The sequence below is a fragment of the Desmodus rotundus genome, chromosome 3 (assembly GCF_022682495.2).
Source record: "Desmodus rotundus isolate HL8 chromosome 3, HLdesRot8A.1, whole genome shotgun sequence".
Taxonomy (NCBI): Eukaryota; Metazoa; Chordata; class Mammalia; order Chiroptera; family Phyllostomidae; genus Desmodus; species Desmodus rotundus.
In genome coordinates, this window is record NC_071389.1 from 139,561,559 (window position 1) to 139,581,835 (window position 20,277).

The 20,277-nt window shown below is 40.2% G+C and overlaps 1 long non-coding RNA gene across 5 annotated transcripts; it reads left to right on the plus strand.

The window, feature by feature from the left end:
* The first annotated feature begins 1,181 nt into the window (after positions 1 to 1,181).
* Positions 1,182 to 18,693, plus strand: LOC123478264 (uncharacterized). Of its 5 annotated transcripts, XR_008426527.1 has the most exons (6): positions 1,182 to 1,320; positions 5,416 to 5,523; positions 10,015 to 10,215; positions 13,343 to 13,534; positions 14,589 to 14,676; positions 18,393 to 18,693. It is a non-coding gene; the product is annotated as an uncharacterized lncRNA (long non-coding RNA). The 5 variants fall into 5 exon arrangements; XR_006653429.2 differs by lacking the exon at positions 18,393 to 18,693 and having other exon boundaries at positions 14,589 to 16,599; XR_006653432.2 differs by lacking the exons at positions 1,182 to 1,320; positions 18,393 to 18,693 and adding an exon at positions 1,931 to 2,100 and having other exon boundaries at positions 14,589 to 16,599.
* The last annotated feature ends 1,584 nt before the right edge of the window (positions 18,694 to 20,277 follow it).

Here is a 20,277-nt window from a genome sequence, read left to right on the forward strand (position 1 = left end):
AGAGTTAGACATCCAAATGCATTCGCTGGAAATGTAAAGACCTCCACAATCTGCCCTCAGCCCACTCTTCTGTCTTATCTCCGACCACCTTTCTGCTAACTCTCTGCTCTGATGGGACAGTTTCACTTTGTGAAACACCCAGTGCTTACCCACGGCCCAAATTTTGCCAGGTTCTAACCATCCTTAAAGCTGTTGCTTATCTTCCTGTTGAACCCAGCTCAAATTTCACTTCCTAAGTCATCTGGAAAATTCAGACTAAAGTTCTTACTTTCACCTTCCATTTTAATGGTAATTATTGTCAGTATAGCTCCTTTGCCAATTAATGTCTGTGACCTAGAGGTATGCCTTCTTCAAGGCCTCAAAACACTATTTAAAACTTTTTTATTTGATCCCAATTATAGAGGAATCTCCTCCTGTACCCCTTCACATCACCTGTGCTGCACAAAGTATGCCGCTTGGCAGGCAGCAGGCACTGAAGATCTTGGGCATGGTCTCTTTAACAGCACTGCCTCATTGCTTAAGCCACTAAGGTATGTTTCTGTGATAATATCAACCTATTAGCAGTGATAACCCCCTGCTGACTGTTCGACCTGGATGAAAGTCACAGTTATTTCCTTGATTTGGTGTTAACTTTCATTTAACCTGAAAGGCTGAGAATGGAAAGAAAACAGGAAAACAGACAGGGTATAACCCTGAACAATGAAAGTAAAATTGGACTTGGAAATAAGTGGTCCTTTTGCGTGTTTCATTTAATTACATTATGTCATTCTCACCTCACGCTATATACAAGTGTCCGGCAGAAGTAACGCCTGCTTGAGTGTGGTTGGCAGGGTAATCATATGGGTGTACTAATTAATAGTTTTAATTTGCATATTTCACCTAAAATGTCATATGGTGCCCTTGAGTCTGATATTGTTATATTACAGAATTACATGTTTATGATTTTGTAATAAAAGTTTTTATAATTAAAAAGGGGTGTTATTTGTGCTGGACTCTGTATATATATTCTTAGGCATGCAACTAAAAGGATTCAGGTGGGGAGGGAATCCAACGTTGTGTTAAAAAAAAAGAATTCCTTGAAACAGCAATTCTCAGGCTGCCTCCCGGAAAAAAATCTTACCTTAGGGAGCAGACAGGCGACAGGGTACCACGTGGTGTCTGTAACCATAAACAAACTGGACTTCCTTGAAGGTTGGTTTGTTTGTTCACCTGTGGGTGAGTCAGCAGTGGAAACAGTGGCTTCAAGGCTGGAGGGCAGTCACCTTATTTGCCTTGATTCTATGACGTCAAAGTTTCTCTCATCGTGGGTGCATAATTGAGGTAAGGAGAGCAGCAAACCCATCAAAATAAGGGGTGGGATATGTCCTTCCCAAAGACTGTTTGTACATATCACATTTCTTCCAGCCTCCTCTCCTGGAAAACGAGAGAATCAGAGCTTTCATGGGCAAGAAAGCTAATTATAATTATTAAAGTAACAATTCTTTCATGACAAGGGCCAAGGCTGTCATGTTAAAACTAAAGCTCCATGTTCATTTTAGTTCAAATTACTTTTCTGTTCTCTTTGACAAATGCTTCGATTTTCATCTCTAAGTCGCTCTTGGAATGGACATGTAATTATCTGGTCTTGTTTACAGCAACAAAGGTCAAGTTCTTTAGCAGATATTAATAACTACTGTGCTAAGAGCACTCTTCCAGCTCACCCCACATGCTGAGCTTTGCCCTGGTTTCAACCTTGTGAAATTTTCATGGTGTCTGTTTTGAACCCTACCAACTTTTTATGCATATCCATAATGGTAACCACTCTCAGCCAAATTTCCTCTTATTAAACCCAATCATTATGCATCACCTTATTTTATTAGGGTTAACAGAGTCTGTTAGAGTAATATAGAAAAAGATCTGATTTTTTTTTTTTTTACCTCCCACGGTTAGAGAGCCTGAAAGAGCATGACAAGGCAGTCATGATGATTCAAGAAGAATGTTAAAGTGGCATTGTCATTTCTAAGGCCAGGTTCAAGCTAGCAAAGTGGAACTTCTGAAAACAAAGTACACTACAATGCCAAAATAACTTTGCCTCGACTATTGGACTATTTCAGATCTGAGGTAGGGCTGAGTATTCATCTTTCTGCCTACTTCTTTATTTAACAACCTGTAATAATAATAACAAGCATCTCATGTTCTAGACACTGTTCACAGTATTAAGTATTTGATATTGATAACAATTCTAGGATGTAGCCACTATTATGGTCCCCATTCAACAGACAGAGAAACTAGGACACAGAGAGTAGAGTCATTGCCCCAAACCATGCAGCTAATCAATGGTGGAAATAGAATTTGAACCCAGATAATCTGGATGTAGATGCTAAGGGCTTAATCAGTACTTGCTTCTGCTTTTGCAACCTAGTCATGATTGCCAGGGCCTAAGCCAGAGAGCTTTAGCGAGGAGAAAATTTTAGCCGAGTTTTACTTCCTTTGGGTCTAGCATCCCTTTGAGGAACACATTTTGTGATTGGTCCAAAATTAGGGGCAAAGATCTTCACTGCGTCAAGCCTCAGAGGTCTGTCCTCATCCCCCTTTGAAGGGGAAAGTTAATGCTCTAAGAAATGAGAAACAAAAGCCATATTTATCTATATACCCACAACAACTCTATGAAGTAGAATTTATTATAGTTATTCCTCTTACAAATGAACAACTCAGACAAGTTAGGTAAGTTACCGAAGGCCTCTTAGTTAAGAAGACACAGGGGAAGGGTTAAAACTCACTCCACATCGTCACTCTTTGTCCCTAAAGCAGCAGTGCCTGAAATGTTTTAGTAAGTATCACAAGAAACAGCAACAACCACAACAAAATGAAAGGAAGAAAGGAGGAAGAGATGCGGAAAGAGTGCAGAAGAGAGGAAAACAAGGAAATTTCTATGTTCTAAAAAGTTGGAAACCCCTTGACTAATCACAATTATGTAAGCTTCTTAACGGTAGGACTTCTCAGAACCTTTAATACACTAATGTGCATTGAAAGAATATGGTAAATGAACTTATTTCATGCTAAAAGCTTTTATTTAGGGGGGCAAGACATGTTGTGTGAACAATGTTTCATGATGTACATTTTGAGAAGTGATGCTGTAGTAATTTGAAAAACTTCTAGGCAGAATATGTGATCCAGTAAATGCTTCATTATTAGTGTCTTTAGGGCAAAGTTTGAGGCACAGGGAAATCCAACCTATTTGAACTTGGATTTGCATGATGAGGACTGGGTCAGAATCATAAACAGTGTTTAGGGCAAAGGTAGCCTAAAGCAAAAGACTACTTTGAGACAGACAAACGTACTACACTCTCTATTCCATTTGTATCTAACATTATGCACTTAACATTTCTGCTTTTCTGTCGTTAACTCTGTGTGTGTGTGTGTGTGTGTGTGAGAGAGAGAGAGAGAGAGAGAGAGAGATGCTATGTCACAAAGGCCCAATGAGGTTTTAAATTAGTTCAGGACATTGATTATGTCCTATGCTCTTTCTCTGCCCTACATTAATATTGCTTCTCTCCTCGAATAAGCATGTGTGTGCTTAATTGTTTAATTCGAGCTGGACATTTCTTAATCTTTAAAAATAAATAATCCAATAGAATGTAAAGCTGCACTAATTAACAACTTATTGGGGTGGACAAAATAAGATATGAAAATGCTTATTATTACTGTTCCCATGAAAATTTTAATGTGAATGTATGTTGTTTCAAACTTGGAGAAATTTCTACCACCTACTGCAAATAAGAAACTGGGCTTAAAAATTCCTAATTCCGTGACAACTCCCTGGCCTTCAAGCCCCTCAACAACAACATGAAAAGGCTCTGAGATTTAAAAGCAGCTTCTCCGCACCAGTTAAAAACCTGAGTCAGTCTATTCCCATATTTAGTCCATTGCTAGCCATTTTGGTCCGCCACTTCCCTTCATTCACTTTTAGTCTTTGTACCTGCACACCTGGTTTTTCCACTTGGACTTCAAGCTCTTTTAAGTCCAAAGACCATGAGTTGTTGCATCTTTGTGCCCATCCATTCTTTATGTGTTGCTGTGTAACAATTTTATTACCACATTTAGTGACTTAACACAACAATCATTTCATTAGGCTTTATGGTCTCTGTGAGTCAGGAATCTGGGGAGAGCTGGGTGGGCAGCTCTGAGTTAGAGTGAGCCTGGAGCTTTGATCATGTGGTGGCAGGACCTGTGACAATGGGAGTGGGGACTGAGGCAGCAGGGGACTGGCCAGGCATCTATCAAGCTTCGTGTAGTCTCAGGGCTTCTCCTTGTAGTCTCTCCAGAGGCCTCTGGGCTTCCTCCCAGCATGGCCACCTCAAGGCAGAGAAGCGGCTGCTCACATGACAGCTGAGAGAGAAAGGGTTCCAGTGAGCGAGTCGGAAGCTGTCTGGCCTGTTATGACCTTGCTTTGGAAATTTGATTGTGTCACTCTCGCCATTTCCTGTTGGTCACAAGAGTCACAAGAACCCACCCAATTTCAAGGAGGCAGGAATATAGACCTCACTTTCCAATAGGAGTGTTAGAAATGGGACTTCATTTTGTGGTGGGCTTGGAAAACACAATTTCCTGCACCATTAGAATTTTTGACATGGTGCTTTGCAAAAGGTAGATGCTCAGGAGAGGTTTGTGAAATTAATCAAAATAAAAGCATTCTTTCTAAAAATGTGCTTTTGCCCTGAGTGGTGTGGCTCAGAGTGTTGAGTGCTGGCCTGTGAACCACAGGGTCGCTGGTTCTATTCCCAGTCAGAGAAAGCACTGCCTGGGTTGTAGGCCAGTAGGGGGTGTACAAAAGGTAACCACATGTTGATGCTTGTCTCCCTCTCTTTCTCCCTCCCTTCCCCTTAGTCTAAAAATAAATAAATAAAATTTAAAAAAAAAATAAAAATATGGTTTAAGTGAAAAACAAACTTAAAAAATGTAGTTTAAAGGCTTCATTACACACCCTGCCCACATTATGAAACCGACATTGCAATTTCAAAAGCATTACGAGAAAGACATACTAACTCTGAGCTGCCCTGTTAACAGCTGTCTCTGTAGGCTGGCTCTCAGTGGTATTATTATGCAGGAGTCACGTCCTTTTTTGCTTGGTCTGTTTGCAATGGTTGTTGAGAATAAGCTGACCTCTATCCTTCAGTTTGCTGCATGTCCCCAAACATTTTTCCAAAGTCCCACAGACAGTGCTAATAAAGAAGTCACATGTGTTCATTGTAGCTGTCATCAGCTCTGGAAATAAGGACAGACAAGTACTTCTGCAGAGATGGAGGGGTGACCTACTATCCGAGTGTACTCCCACTTTGGGACAGAGGTAGGCAACAGGGTATAATATTTGTCCAACTAATTGGAAGATAGCACTCAAGATGGTTTTAAGTAGACAAAACCCTCTGTTCAAAACAGAACAGAGCTACAGGGTTTCCTGCAAGAGGAGTCTCGGAGATTCTCGGTGAAAAATCACAGTTGAGGAAGAGGAGATAAAGTTATCCGGTATGCCAATTTGCAAAGCAGGTAAGTGTTTCTCTGCCTAATGTTGTCTATAAGTTCTAATAGAACAAGTAAGCAAAACAACTTAAGCCTAAAAAATCTGAAAAAAAATTAAGAAAGAAATTTTGAACTTTTAAAACCATGTTATTCGAGATACCAATGGTACCCTATGCCAGCATTTTAAAAGTGGTCTATGGAAATGTGTGTTGTACAAGAAAATGGATCTATGAGCTGTGCTGAACTAAAAATATACTAACAGGTGTTTTTACTATGAGACTTCTCAGTGCTTTTAATAAGTTAACATTTACTACGGATATTTAAAAGATAGTCAAGGAGGTATTTCTGAACTGCAACCTTTTGTTCAAAAGAATTTCTAAGGTCTGGTATATTACAGAAAAAGCTTTGAGATACTGAAATCTCTTTCCCATAAGGCTATAACATATTAAGACTTCAGTTTTCAAGGGTGCCACAGCTGAAATATAGGCTAAGAGCTGTGTGAGGTATTCCCATTGCTCAGAAAGATACTCAAGCAGCCCTTGGTCAGTATCCCTTTCAAATGATGTTTTGCTTATTTTTTTCCTTATGAATATAATGAATGGGATAGTCAACTAAATCTGTAAAACAATGCCGTGTGTCCTGAATTAGATGACTTATTTTGTAAACTACCTGTCTTCTAGAGCTTAGTGTTGTAGTCATCGGAGAATTATTTATAACCCATTGAGAGAAATTCTGACCATGGGATAAAATTTCTCCTGTTTTCTGAGTTGTAGACGTTTTACCTCTACTCAAGTAAAATCTAGACTCTTAGCATTAGAAGATTTAACATTCAAAAGTGGTCACAGAGATCAACTGTGTGTAGAAATTTACCATTTGGCTGGGTATGAGCAGGTGACTTAACAAGTGGGTGAGCCTTGTGAACCACTAGGCACCCGCAACTCACTACAGACTTTGTATTATTATTAATTTTACATTTAGTTTGTTATGCATTTTATAGAAGTAGACAAATTAGCTATAATTTCATTCAGCTGTGAGTAGCAGAATCCCTCTATCATCATGGATTAGTTAACTGAAATGATTACTTTTGCTCACAAAACAAAATGTCTGGAGATAGCAGTCCAGTGCCAGGGTAGGGGCATAAGGGTTCCATGCAGGAACCTGGTTTCTTCTCTTGTCCATTCCCACCACCTCTGGCAAGTAGACTTTTCCTGTGGTCACAAGATGGCTGCTGGGTCTGTAGACTTTGTAACTGCATGCCCGGCAAGCAAAAAGGGAAAGAGCAAAGGATGAACTTAAAGGCATGTGCCATTTAAGTTTGTTCCTTTTACTTTTTATCAGAAAATCCCTATTTTTCTGCTGTACCGTAGATTTCATCTTTCACCCCACTGGTCAGTACTTTGTCAGAGAGCTGCTGCTGTCTAGAAAGTAACCTAAAAAGGAAGAAGAAATACAATCAAGAGTTTGTTTGTTTGTTTTTTAAGCTGGGGACATTGCTGCCACCAAAAAATAATGGTATGTGGGACAGAGTCCCATTCTCAGGTGTTCATTATTCCTATGAGACACCTGAGAGCTTGCTAAGTGCCTCTGCCAGCATCCTCTCGCCTGGTCTTTGTGAGATATTCTTACTCACTTATATGGTATTTTTGTTGTGCCATTGATTAAGTTCCTTCTAGCACTGTGAGTTTCTGCAAAGTTGAGGACCAGAACTTCCAGAGATGCAATTTTCATTTTGTTTCCCTGGTAGTTCTAAAAGTAGATTCTGAGAGAGCCCTTCTGTCTGCATCTATCAGCCCAAACAATTAGCTTGCAATCATTTTAAGGTGCGGAGCTAGTTGGTCCTGTGCTAAGAATATGTTGAGGGAAAGAAAAATAGAGAGAAAGAGAGAGAGAGAAGAAAGACAAGACAGCACTTCTACGCCATCATCCTTCTGTTCTCATTTTGCCTCTCATTTCTGACCCTCCACTTCTGGTTCTGTGGCTGTCGCTGCCTTAGGGAAAATATCAGGTGCACGATGAGGAAAGACAAGAGGAGAGCAGTGGGAAAAATTAGTGCTTCCTTCCTCAATCACCCCTGAAACTCTCAGGAGGTATCACAGTGATTTCTCTATTTCGAAGCAGTTATTTCTCCATTTGGAAGTAGTTATTTCTCTATTTTGAAGTCCTAGCAAGACAGCACCAGTAGCTGGCAGGACTGATGCTCTTTCATCCATGTGCATCCATTCCTGGGTGTCTTTCCTACTTTGACTACTTTGCTTCTTTTTCCATTCCCTTCAGCGGAGGAGAGAATTGCATAGGGAATCGTGGAAGTAAGACATGTGAATTATAGATACAGCTCACCGTTGCGTTACTGTAGGTATGAAGTTGGTAAAATTATGCCTAAACTCACTAGGTCTCTGTATTGGTTACCTATTGCTGATTAACAAAATTACCCCCAAACTTAGTGGCTTAAAGCAACAAACATTTATTATCCCACAGTCTCACTGGCTCAAGATTCAGGGTGAGGACTAACAGGGTACCTTAAAAACTTTTAGGGAGGTTCCAGTCAGGTTACTGTGGCCTGTTGGACCATGGGTCTGAGTTCTTCACTGACTTTGCTCCCTCGGTTCCTCTCTCATGGCCTTCACACCCTGGCAGCTTGCTTCCCCCCAGAGCAAATGCTGGGAGCGAGACAAAGAGTAAGAAAGCAAGCAAGACAGAAGTCCAAGTCATTCCGTAACTGAAACTTGGAAGTGGCATCCCATTGTTTTTGTTGCGTTCTATTGTTAAAAGCCAGTCACTGGACAGGCTTACACTCAAGAGCAGGGAATACCACTAAAGCCTGTGTGGCAGGGGGGAGGGGTAACAGGGGAGGGGGCATCCTAGAAATTGCTTCCCTCTGTCTCAAACCCCTTTGTGTAAGAATCCTACCACTGCTAGAAACCTATTGGTTTGCACAAAATTTTGCCTTGTTTTTTTACGGGAAGATGGCTCTAGTAGTGCTTGGTTGTCTTGAACTTCATTTAAAACAATTTTGTTGATTGTACTGTGACAGCTGTCATATCAGTGTGCATTTTAAAAAAAACTCACCAAAACTAGTGAATTTTTGTGTAGCCATTTTAACACTGAAGATGGAAGAAAATACACAACATTTTCAGCATATTATGTCGTATTATTTCAAGAAAGGTAAAAATGCAACTGAAACACAAGAAAAGATTTGTGCAGGGTATGCAGAAGGTGCTGTGACTGATTGAACGTGTCAGAAATGGTTTGTGAAGTTTCGTGCGGGAGATTTCTCGCTGGACAATGCTCCATGGTCAGGTAGACAAATTGAAGTTGATAGAGATGAAATCGAGACATTATTTGAGAACATTCAACGTTATACCATGTGGGAGACAGCTGACACACTCAAAATATCCAAACCAATGAAGTTATCAGCGAAAATAGGCCAACCCAGTATCATTTCGTGGTGCTCTGAGCATGTTCAGAGTCAGCCCCTGGACTGTGAGTGTTGCAAAGTCAGGGACTGTTCTTTCACCTCTACCTCGGCAGCACCAGCACCGGCCCTGGCCCACAGTGGGTGTTCATGCATTTCATTCATTCGACAAATACTTATCGATTCCCTACTAAGTGTCATGCCTTGTAGTAGGTGCTAGGGATGTAGCATAAACCAAGATAAATGAAGGTTTTCACTGTCATGCAACTTACGTTCTAACGGAAGACAGAAAAAACAAGCAAACCCATAAATATACCAGATACCATCACACAGATAATGTGTCAGGCTGGGAAGAAGTATTTGCCATATATACTCTGAATATCATTTTAATAATTTTACTCTATGAGGAGCTGTATAAGTCAGTAAAGAAAAACTAAGCATCCCAGAAAAATGGCTTTTAATAAAAATTTGAGAGAAAAGTAGGTTATATGTCACTAGTTGTCTAAGATCTGGAGATTAAAACACCAAAACAACTTATTAATCACTCTCTTCAAATTGCTGTGTTGTTATTGTTTTATAGTAGGCAGTATTGCCAGCAGTTTGGGAAACTGGGCCTTCTTGCAAACTCTTGGAGAAAGTGAATGTTCGTTTTACTTTTCTGCAGGGCCCTTTGGCAAGATGTATCCAAACCCTGAAGTGGAGGCACAGCTTTTTTGAAATAGTAAAACTAAAACTAGAGTCTAAGAGTGTGAGCTCTGGAATCGGCCTGCCTGGGCCAGGAGAGGGGCAGGCTGGTCGGCCAGGGCTTCCTGGTGGGGATAATGTATGAGCTGGGTAGGAGTTAACATAGCCCTAGGAGGTCTGGGGTGGGACGTGCTACAGGCAAAGTGAGAAGTTGTCTCTTGCCCTGGCTGGTAGAGCTCAGTGGATTGAGTGAGCACGGGCTGAGAAACAAAGGGTTGCTGGTTCAGTTCCCAGTCAAGGCACATGCCTGGGTTGCGGGCCAGATCCCCAGGAGGGGGTGTGCAAGAGGCAACCACACATTGATATTTCTCTCCCCTTCTTTCTCCTTCCCTTCCCCTCTCTCTAAAAATAAATAAATAAAGTCTTTAAAAAAGAAGTCTCCTGGGACAAGGAAGCAGAGTGCGCATTACGGTGTGTGGGGCAGCATGGGAGTCAGAGCTGGAGAGGAGTCTGCTTGGTTCCTGGCAGCCGACAGCCATCCTCAGGAGAGTGAAACAGGAAGAGTTCTCACACCGTGTGGGATAACTAGGGGTTTCAAGCTCTTGGGATTACGGCTCACTTAGGTGAGGTAAAATACCTGGAGGTTAAGTTTGAATCATGTTTTAGAATTTTCTATGTTTCATTAATTTTTGTCTGCTTGTTATATGTATTACAGAGAAAACATTTTTTTAAAAAAGCTCTCACTATGATTGTAAATGTATCCATTTTTCCCTGATACTTGTATTCATTTTAGGCATGTTCCTAAATACATACAATAGGAATTCTCATGTTCCTGATGAATTGAACTTTCAATCATTGTAAAGTAACTACGTTTTCCTTACTACTCTGTCCTCTATTGTATGGCTAGGGCGGCTTTCTTTGGGTCGATGTGTGCATGGCAGACCTTTGTCCTCTGTTACTTTGAGCTCTTAGATACCCTCATATTTTACATATGTTTGTTATACGCTGCCTGTATTTGACTACTATGTTCATTGTAATTGATGCTGAAAATCTTTTTCTTTTGACTGGAGTATTTAGTCTATTCACATTTAATGCAATTATTGGGTTTTAAAATCTGCATTTTAAATTTTGTCAACTGTTTTATGTTCTTTTTCCTACCCCCGCCGTTTTTTAAAAAATAATTTGTTATTACGATTCTACTTGTTTCACACTATGAGTTGGGAGTCACACACTCTCTTGCTGTTTTAAGAAATTGTTGTAGAAATTGCAGCATGCTTCCTTGATCTGCCAAAATCTAATGTCGAAGTTTCAGGTTCATTCCCCTGCTCTCAGCAATGCCAGCCCCTTAGAACTCTTGAACTTAGTTCACTCCCTCCCTATCTGTGTGCAGTTGCACAATTGCCTCTCTCTGTGTTATTTTGCCATCTTCACAGCACATTGCTTTTGCTTTACGGGGGCAGCACTCACTGAGGTTTACCCATGTGTTCACCGTGTTCCTTGTTCTTTATTCCTCCCTGCGCTGTTGACCTTCCACCTGGGATCATCTTCTCTGTTCCCCAAAACCTTTAAAATGTCCCTTAGTTTAGATCAGTTCGTGGCACATTCTCTGAGTTTCTGTTTCTCTGAAAATACCTTTCCTTGCTAGATACAGTCACAGGTATAGACGAAGACGTGGACATACACACACAGATAAAGATGTAGGTATAGACACAGGTATAGACACAGCATCCAACCAGTTACCATGGTAGGAAGGCTATTTTGATTTTCCTAATTTGGCATTACCAAAATCTTAAGTATATAAATTCCTGTCTGGGATATTCTCCCCTTCTCCAGAAAATATTCATTGTTATGAATGAGGAAGTGTCAAACAGTATGTTCCCTCACCTTTTATCTCCTCTTGTAGCAGAGATACCACCTGTGATTGCTTGCTTTATGTGTAGTTCATTACACCTTAGGTGGATAGAATTAGCATGTCATTATACGTGGTCTTTCTGTACCCATAATTCACCATTTATTCAGTCAGTATGTATTAAACATTCACTATGTCACCAGATAACGTCCTAGGCATTCAAAATATAAGCTGAACAAGGCGGACACAGTTCCCGTCCTAATGATGTTTATTAACTAAGACAAAGCAAAGTCCTTCCAGGACACATTTCCAGATGATGTCACTGAAAGTATGTAGCTTAAAAACTGACATAATAATAGCCCCCCTAATTAGTTAGCGTTCTTAAAGCTAAGCAATGGAAAGCAATTCTTCCTGATTGGAAGAGAAAAGGGGTTTATTGAAGTGACATTCAGTAGCTCATAGAAGTACTGGGAAGGCTGGAGAACCAGATTTAGAATGGGTAGGACCCCGGGGGGAAGGTCCAGTGCTCCCGCCAGGGAAAAAACTCTGGAATCCTGCACAGTGTTGTTTCCTCAAGGACTGCATGAGCTACTACAGCTGTCACCGCCATCATCGGGACACATCCTCCCACCTGCCCCTCTGTGACTCTGTCTGCTGACTCAGAGCTAAGTCTGCGTCACGTGGCCGCCTTTGCCACAGGGGAAGCTGGGAAAGGAAGGATCTGACAAACATAGCAATGTATTGAAGTTAATGGACAGACAAAAATAATAGCAAATACCTGCTTCACGGCCATTTATTGAAAGTGGACTCTGCACCAAGCACTGTGCTTTGTAGTTCACATGTGTCATTTCACATAATTTTTATAACAAATTTATTCCATTTTTACAGATGAGAGACTTAGAGGGGTTAAATAACTTTCCCATGGCCCTACAAGCAACACATTTCATAGCTGAGTTTTTTAAAAAGATTTTACTCATTTATTTTTAGAGATGGAGAAGGGAAGGAGAAAGAGAAGGAGAGAAACATCAGTGTGTGGTTGCTTCTTGCACTCCACCTACTGGGGACCTGGCCCACAACCCAGGTATGGGCCCTGACTGGGAATTGAACTGGCGACCCTTTGGTTCACAGCCTCCTTGCTCTCAATCCACTGAGCCACACCAGCCAAGGCACACAGCTGAGGTTTTAAACCAGATCACTCTGACCACAGGGTGAACCCCTGTTCCACCCCTGTTCTATGACCATGGATAACCCCTTTATTACACTGCCTTCCCCCTGCTGCCTATCCTCCTTTGTTAGATGTAGGCTTAGGGTCTTTTCCTGCCTACTAAGACAGTAGGGTCACCATTAAAATAAAACTCTCATTGTATATGATATTTAAAATTCATGAAGATTTAGGAAGTCTCCTTCTAAACAATTAATCAACATAACCCACTAATGTGCTAATTGTTGAATAATACAGACCAATTGCTGGGTTACTGGCAATATAAGTATGGTGTATATTTTCATTCACAATCTTTTAAGATGCCTTCTCTTGGTTAGTTTAATGCCAACCAGAAATAAATTTCCACAAATGGCATTTCAATCCATGGTATTATTCTTTCAGTCTCAGCCAGGAGGATGTAATAGGAAAAGAACATGTAGCCTAGGATAAAATTCATGCACACAAAGGCACAGATGTGGTGCATTAAGTTATATTTCAGTCCTTTTTTCCACCTAACCCTTTTTCAAGACAGCCACTTAAACACTTGCTCAGCATAAGAATCCAGAAAGGACTGTCTAATTAACCAGTGTCACCCCAGTAAATTCAACAACAACAAAAGGACAGTCTATCATCTAGATTGCAATTACAAGCAAACCACACTAAATCCTGAGAATTCTAAAAGTGAAGTTTTCTTTACCAGACTGGGACCTTTCACAACCAAAACGGAAAAATAAAGGCAGTTTGGAAAGTTACACCAGAAGAGGATGACGGTGTGGGGAGAAAGGCAGCGGGAGGAAGGGAGGTCCCCGAGGAGCAGGATGTGCTGAGGCACCGACAGCTGAAGACGTTACCTGGGTGTCCGAACACAAAGGCATTTACCGTGGCCTTTCAGGTGTGTGGCTCTGTGAGACAGACGATCACGTTTGGTAGCTCGGATGCATCGGGGGAAGAGTGGAGAAGGAAAGTGAAGTGAAATGAAGAATGTGAAATCAGTCAAAGGAAACAGACAGATTTGTGAAAAGAGAAACAAGCCAAATAAGGTTCTCATGCGCACATTCATCCCCGCAGGAAAATACCTGAAGCGTCATTAGTGTACTGCATGGTTTTATTTTGTGTCTATCTTAATACATTTTATTATATTCTTTTTACTATGACAAGACACATAGAAATAAGTTTACATTGCCACAAGAACTTTGGTTTAGATATTCTCACATCTGAGAATGTAGCTTCTCTCTGTGTGATGCCCTAGAGATATTTGTGCATCCAAGTTCCCTAAGAAGGTGACTCGACTTCTTTGTGTGGGCTTCTATACCAATTCAGGTTTTATTCCAGACTGTGGAATAGTGTAGAGTCACTGCCACAGAACCTTGGAAGAAAAGGATGTCTTTGAGAACAGAACTCACCGTGTAACTATTTTTGCTCAAAGAAACCCTCTTGATGTATACTGTGCAAGAACTTTTCTGGGCTCTACCTCAAACTAAATCGGCCTAGATTTTCATAAGCTGCACTGATAAGTGTTTAAGGCTAGACAATGAATCAGAAATTGCATTACTAGAGGGACTATTCGGCACAGCAAAGACAGGCTCTCCTGCCGTACCCGAGAGAGCATTTTTGCAAACACATGATGCTCACTGGTAAAAGAGGTCACCTATTGAAACGAAACATCAGTAGCATGAAACTGGCCCATTCCTTTTATCGTTCCCCTTTGCACATCTCAGCCTGCACAACATTATAAAGCATCACTGTCCTACTAGCAGGCGGGGAACATTTGCCCTGTCTAGATTAGTCTACCTTTGTTCTCTGTTTCCATAGCACAGAAAACATTTAGATTTCTTTTTATGAAATTGTATCTTACATAACCCCAAATCCTGAGGCTCCACCAAATAGTATATACAAATGAAGCAATTTTAATATTCATGAAATATATTTCCTTCTCTTGTCCACAGCTGCTGGACCCTCCAGATCAACTGCCCTTGCGCACGATCCTCCCGCCCACCCATCACCCTGGATTGTCTGCGCCCCCAAGTATCTCACGTACGCTGTGCAGGAGACGGCACCTCTAGTCCCTGTGTGACGTGGCTTTTCTTTTTCTTCTTTTCAGATCCTCCTTGTTTTCGTCCCATATAGCCACTTAAGACCTCCTCTCTATTTTGTTTTTATTAATGTTAAAAGTGCCCACTGTGACCAGTAGCATGCAGGCCAAGAGCATGGGTTCCTGCAGCTCCCAAAGCCAACAACCCCAATGTCCCAGGGCTTTTTTGTTCATCAGATACTTACTGAATTCCCACTGTTTTCCAGACACAGTGAGGGCACAGTGACACCCTCAGCAGTCCTGTGGCCTACATTGCCACTCGGGCCCCCTAAGTGGCGCTACTTGGGCTGAGTATTTTGGAAAGGTCTTTGTGAAACCAGTCTCTTTAATTTTAACTTAGAACTCACTGAGCAGAGATTTGAAATGGTCCAGTAACCAAGGAAGAGGAGAAAAATATTCCGCCATTCACTGGCCTCATCCCTTTCTGCTCTATCGGGAGCTTTTCAAGCAGACTAACAAGGAAAATCAAACAAACAAACAAATATTTTTCTTATTCTTTTCATAGAATGTGCAAATTGGTGCACACTCATTTATGCAGACTGGTTGTCAGAGAAGCCGTAAACCCACCAGTTTCACAAATAGCTGAGCTGTCGATGCTAGTCTTGATTTAGCTGTGACATTCTGCTATGAGATTCTGTTAACATACTCAAATATATTTCTTAGCTTTCCTACTAGATTACCAATAACTTAAGAACTTGTCAACTTTTACTCTCTCTTTTCCTACACACTACCTAAAATAGGGTTTTATATATTTTTATTTAAGTGAATTGACAATGACCTTTCATGTGTAATTCTAGTAAATCCCAAAGGATATGACAATCTTTTTCCAGAGTCACAGTGACAGGAAACACAAGTGAGCCTTCAAAACTCAAGATAAAATTTATATCCTCACTACTGGTAAAGTACGGTATCATGCAATCTTTGTCCAAAAATTTCCTTCAAACCTTATCTTGATTATTCCTTCTCATCAAAGTTTCATACCCAGAGCAATTACAAAAAGCAAATAAGCAAATAAAAACAAAATTTCTCCTACTCTTTTTCTAATTTTTTCTCCTGCTTAGCTCTTGGGCACCACACTCCCAGCTTGCAACACCTCCTTCTCTGCTTCCCTTCCTCCAGTTTCTCACTGCAAAAAGCCATCAGCGAAGTGTAGTTTTATTTCTCATTTGGGCCACTTTTGAAATGAGAATTATCAACCTGGAGAGAAAAAAAGATAGTTCAGGACCTGACTTAGAAATAAGTCTATGCTAATGATATAGTAATAATTTTCTCTCATTAAACTGACAGCTTCTTTATGTTTGTTACTCTGTTTATTACTTTTAAAACTTAAAAGCAAAGTTGGAAGGGAAAAATCTATTTTTAAATCTTATTAGTAATTTTCTCTAAAGAAGAAAAGCTCTGACACAAAGTAGGAGTGGCTAAAGATACCTTTCTGTGGTATTTTGACAAGCTAATTTTGTGATATTTTTGCCCTTCTAAGCTCTTGTGAATTCAATCACCATAGAACTGTCACAGGGAATCTGTGAGCAAATGTTGAACACTGCACTCAACTGGTGCTTAAAAAAAGCTAAATGAAATGAAGAGGACTCCATCAGGATACTTTTCTGTGCGCTCTTCTACACTTTCCATCCATGTGGTTAGGTCATGTATTGATATTACTGTGTAAGAAATCAATGCAAGATTTACTGGCTTGAAGTAACCATTTTTATTATCTCCCATGGCTTTGTGGGTTGACTGGGCTCAGCTGGGTGGTTCTTTTGCTTCACATAATTTTGGCTGAGGCTACAATAATCTGAGGACTCAACTGGTTTGCAAAGTCCAAGCTGGCTCATTTATATGTCTGGCGCCTTGACAAGCATGTTTCAAAAGCTTATGCCTTCTATCTATTTTTTATCTATTTGAACTGGAATACTCAGACAGCTGGGCACCTCATATTCTCTCTCTCTCTCTCTCTCTCCTTAGTTCCATGGTCTCTTCTACTCTCCACCTGGCTTCTCCAGCAGAACTTCCATGGAGACTCAGGGCTCCCAAAAACACAAAAGCAGAAACCGCCGAGCCTTCTCCACACTTAGGTGCAGAACTTCCACATTCCATTGATTAAAACAGTAGACAGGCCAGCTCAGACTTAATATAGAAGTGCTGGAAGGTGCAGTACATCTGCAAGCATCTTTGGAGACATACTCCAGCACACACAACAATTCCCTTGAACAGTTTAATGTCTGTTTAATAACGAACGTTTTCCTCTATTGAGATAATTGGCTTAACCTGATCTTCTGTTTTTCCATTGAAACTTCCCCAAAGTACCCATCAGTATTGCTTTGAAGTCATTACATATTTCCTTTTCTGAAATAATTAAATCTGTGCGTACTTTTCTATTAAAACACTAATATTCACTATTTTAGATATTTGGACAATGAGAGGCTGGAAATTAAAGCTTAACTAGTAGTCACTAAGAGTGCCAACCTTCATGATATGTAACTATACCCTCTTAAACCTAAGGACATAAATCAGAGTTTCTCAAAGAATTTCCATAGAATATTGATGCTACAGCTTATAAATGCTATTTATGTCAGCAAGGAGTTTGGAGGATACATTAAGCTAAACAAAGTTAATGAGGTTTGCTTAAGACAAAATTCGGTAGACATTAGTATGCATAATGGAGTTGAATATATTTTGTTTCCATAACTTATTTGAACACAAGACTTTTTGTCTCAAAATATCTCCAGCGATTAAAATTCTACCAAACATGGTTTGGGAAAATGATTCTCTAAACTTTCTTATGGGAGTGTTCAACCCATGGCCCATGGGCCACATGCAGCCCAGGATGGCTATGAATGCGGCCTAACACAAAATTGTAAATTTACTTAGAACATTATGAGATGATTTTGTTTTCATTAGTGTTTGTGTATTTAATGTGTGATCCAAGATGACTGTTCTTCCAGTGTGACCCAGAGACACCAAAACGTTGGACACCCTTGTAAGTGTCATTTGCTGTGATTTCCATGTTACCCCCTAGTGTCTTTATGACTTAGCCTGGGTTGTAAATTTGTGCTCAGGTTACCATCTTTATACTCCATGTGCCTTTACATTCCATGGTTTTCAAAAATGTCAGTGTAGAATACATCCCTAAAACATGGGAGTTATAGTAACTATGACTCAATAGTTACTCTATAGTCAAGCATGTACTATGGGCCACATAATACACTAGTATTTCATAATGCACAAAGTACTTTACACATATGATCTCATTTAACCTTCTTAATAACCACACAAAGTAGATATAATTATTATGACCTCCACTTTGTAGATGAGGAAACGGAATCATAAAGAGACAGGCAATTAAGAGGTGGAACTACGGCTTGAACCTCGCTTTATATGACTTCTTGGTCCCTGAGCTTACGTGCAGCAAGATACTGCCTTCTCTGCAGCATATTGAATCAAATTTTCAGTTTCTAACGTGAATGCTGCAGTTTGGTTTGAGATTCCACAACTTTAGAGGAAACTAATATTTATCAAGCATCTACGACATGCCAGTCTTTGCGCTCTTACATGTATTACATATATTGTAACCCTTACAGTAACCATAGGAGAAAAGTATTGAATATTTTATGAGGGGGGAAAGTCTCTTTTGCTTCAATATTGAATATTTTACCAACAGAGAATAAACATCTCATAAAGCACTCCGGATGATTTCCCAGGAACTCGCTGAGACTGAAGCATCAGTGGAAACGACCATCCCTCACCGTCCTCTAGAGAACTGCTCCTGAAGTACCCAGAGCATTGAAACTGCTCTTAGCTCAAATGAGCCCTTTGTCCAGACTATGAAATCTCTACATGGAATCCTAGTGAAAATTACGCAGAATAATCTGTTTGGAACCCATACTATTAAATTCTATGTCCAGGTGATAATGTATATCTTTGTTAGTTATATATAAATGTAAAGTAAATGAGTGGAAATCAATAGCACAACTTGAATCTACACTTCTTTGCACAGTGCCAATATAAAAATATAGCAAAATGGCCTAAATATCCATAGCAACATACTTACTTTCGAAGTCATTTCAGAATGCCAGCCCGAGCACAGATTTACAGCCCAGGCCTCTGAGGGCCCACTGAAATAGACATGTAGAAGCACAAAAAGAATAAACGATAACAGCAAAGTACTTTAGACGAGGGTGTGCAGAACAGTGGTCACTAGTGAACGAGAACGTGCAACACATTTCTGGATGACAGGAAGCAGACAGAATCCTCTAAGCAGAAGAACCAGCACAGAATACCCTACAAGAAGGTCTGCAGCGAATGAAGTGGGAGTTTTCCTACCAGTAGCAACGCTGGGACAACCGCAAGCTCAGAGTTTATACTAATGAGAAAAACATGTGGCTGATAACATTTCTTTAGGTCTGTATATGAAAACTAAGATCTATAGAAGAAAACCAGTTCTAATCACCCTTCAGTCCAAACCTCTACTCACGGGGGCAATCGGTCTAGGAATATAACCTAGAGATTAAAACATTGGGCTGTGAGCAAGGTTACCTTGGTTCAAAGCCTGCATCCGCCACTGACTAAGCCATGTGCCTCTGGGCAGGTTATTTAACCTCTCTGCGCCTCATTTCCTTGTGTAAGAAAGGCGGATAGTAATAGTACCTAATTCAAAGAATTGTTGTGAGTAGTAAATGAACTTATGTATGTGATGTTCTAAAGACCATGGCTGGCACATAATGCTATATGAATAGTAGCTATTATCTTTATCATCATCATTATCATCACCCCCAGATCAAACCTCTTGAATAAACCACAGGTGAACATCTGTGGCTTATTGTCTGGGAACTGGAGTCTGAAAGTAAAGCCCTTCTGTATCTGGAGTTTGGAGGACTAGTCCCTAACTGCTGGCTCTTCGCCCACTTAGCCTAAAACAATCCTGTTAGAGAACTCGCCCTCCGCACTCCTTAGGGCTTCCCACTAAAAGAAAGGGGGCCTATATCAGGAAATAGACCTATTAATATAGAATAAAGTAAACACACCCCAACTAATCAGTCATTTGTTTTAAACATGAATAGGAAATCAAGGATCACTAAGCAGAATTTACCAGCATCTTCATTTTTATTTTTATTTTAAAATTTTTTAGTAGCCAAAGTAATTATTTTATTTTTTCCAGCTTGATCGAGAAAGATAATTGACTTACAACATTCTGTAAGTTTAAGGGGTACAATGTGATGAAGTGATGTACATACATATATGTTACAAAATGATTACCATGGTCAGGTTAGTTAACATATTAATCACCTCAGTTACAAATTGCAAAAATGGATCGCAGAGGAATCAAAGATAATTCAGGGAGAAGAAGAGAAGTTTTAAAATAACAACAAAGTCAATTAGAATTCTCAGTGAGATAGGAGATTTTGCATCTATCAAATATGTATATGCATGCCACTAGTAAAAGAAACCAAGAGCAACCAAAGAAAGAGCTCTTCAGGATTAAAACCATGGTACTGGAATTTGTTCTGAAAAATCAAAAGAATGCTAGATGTTAAAATCAAGGAGAT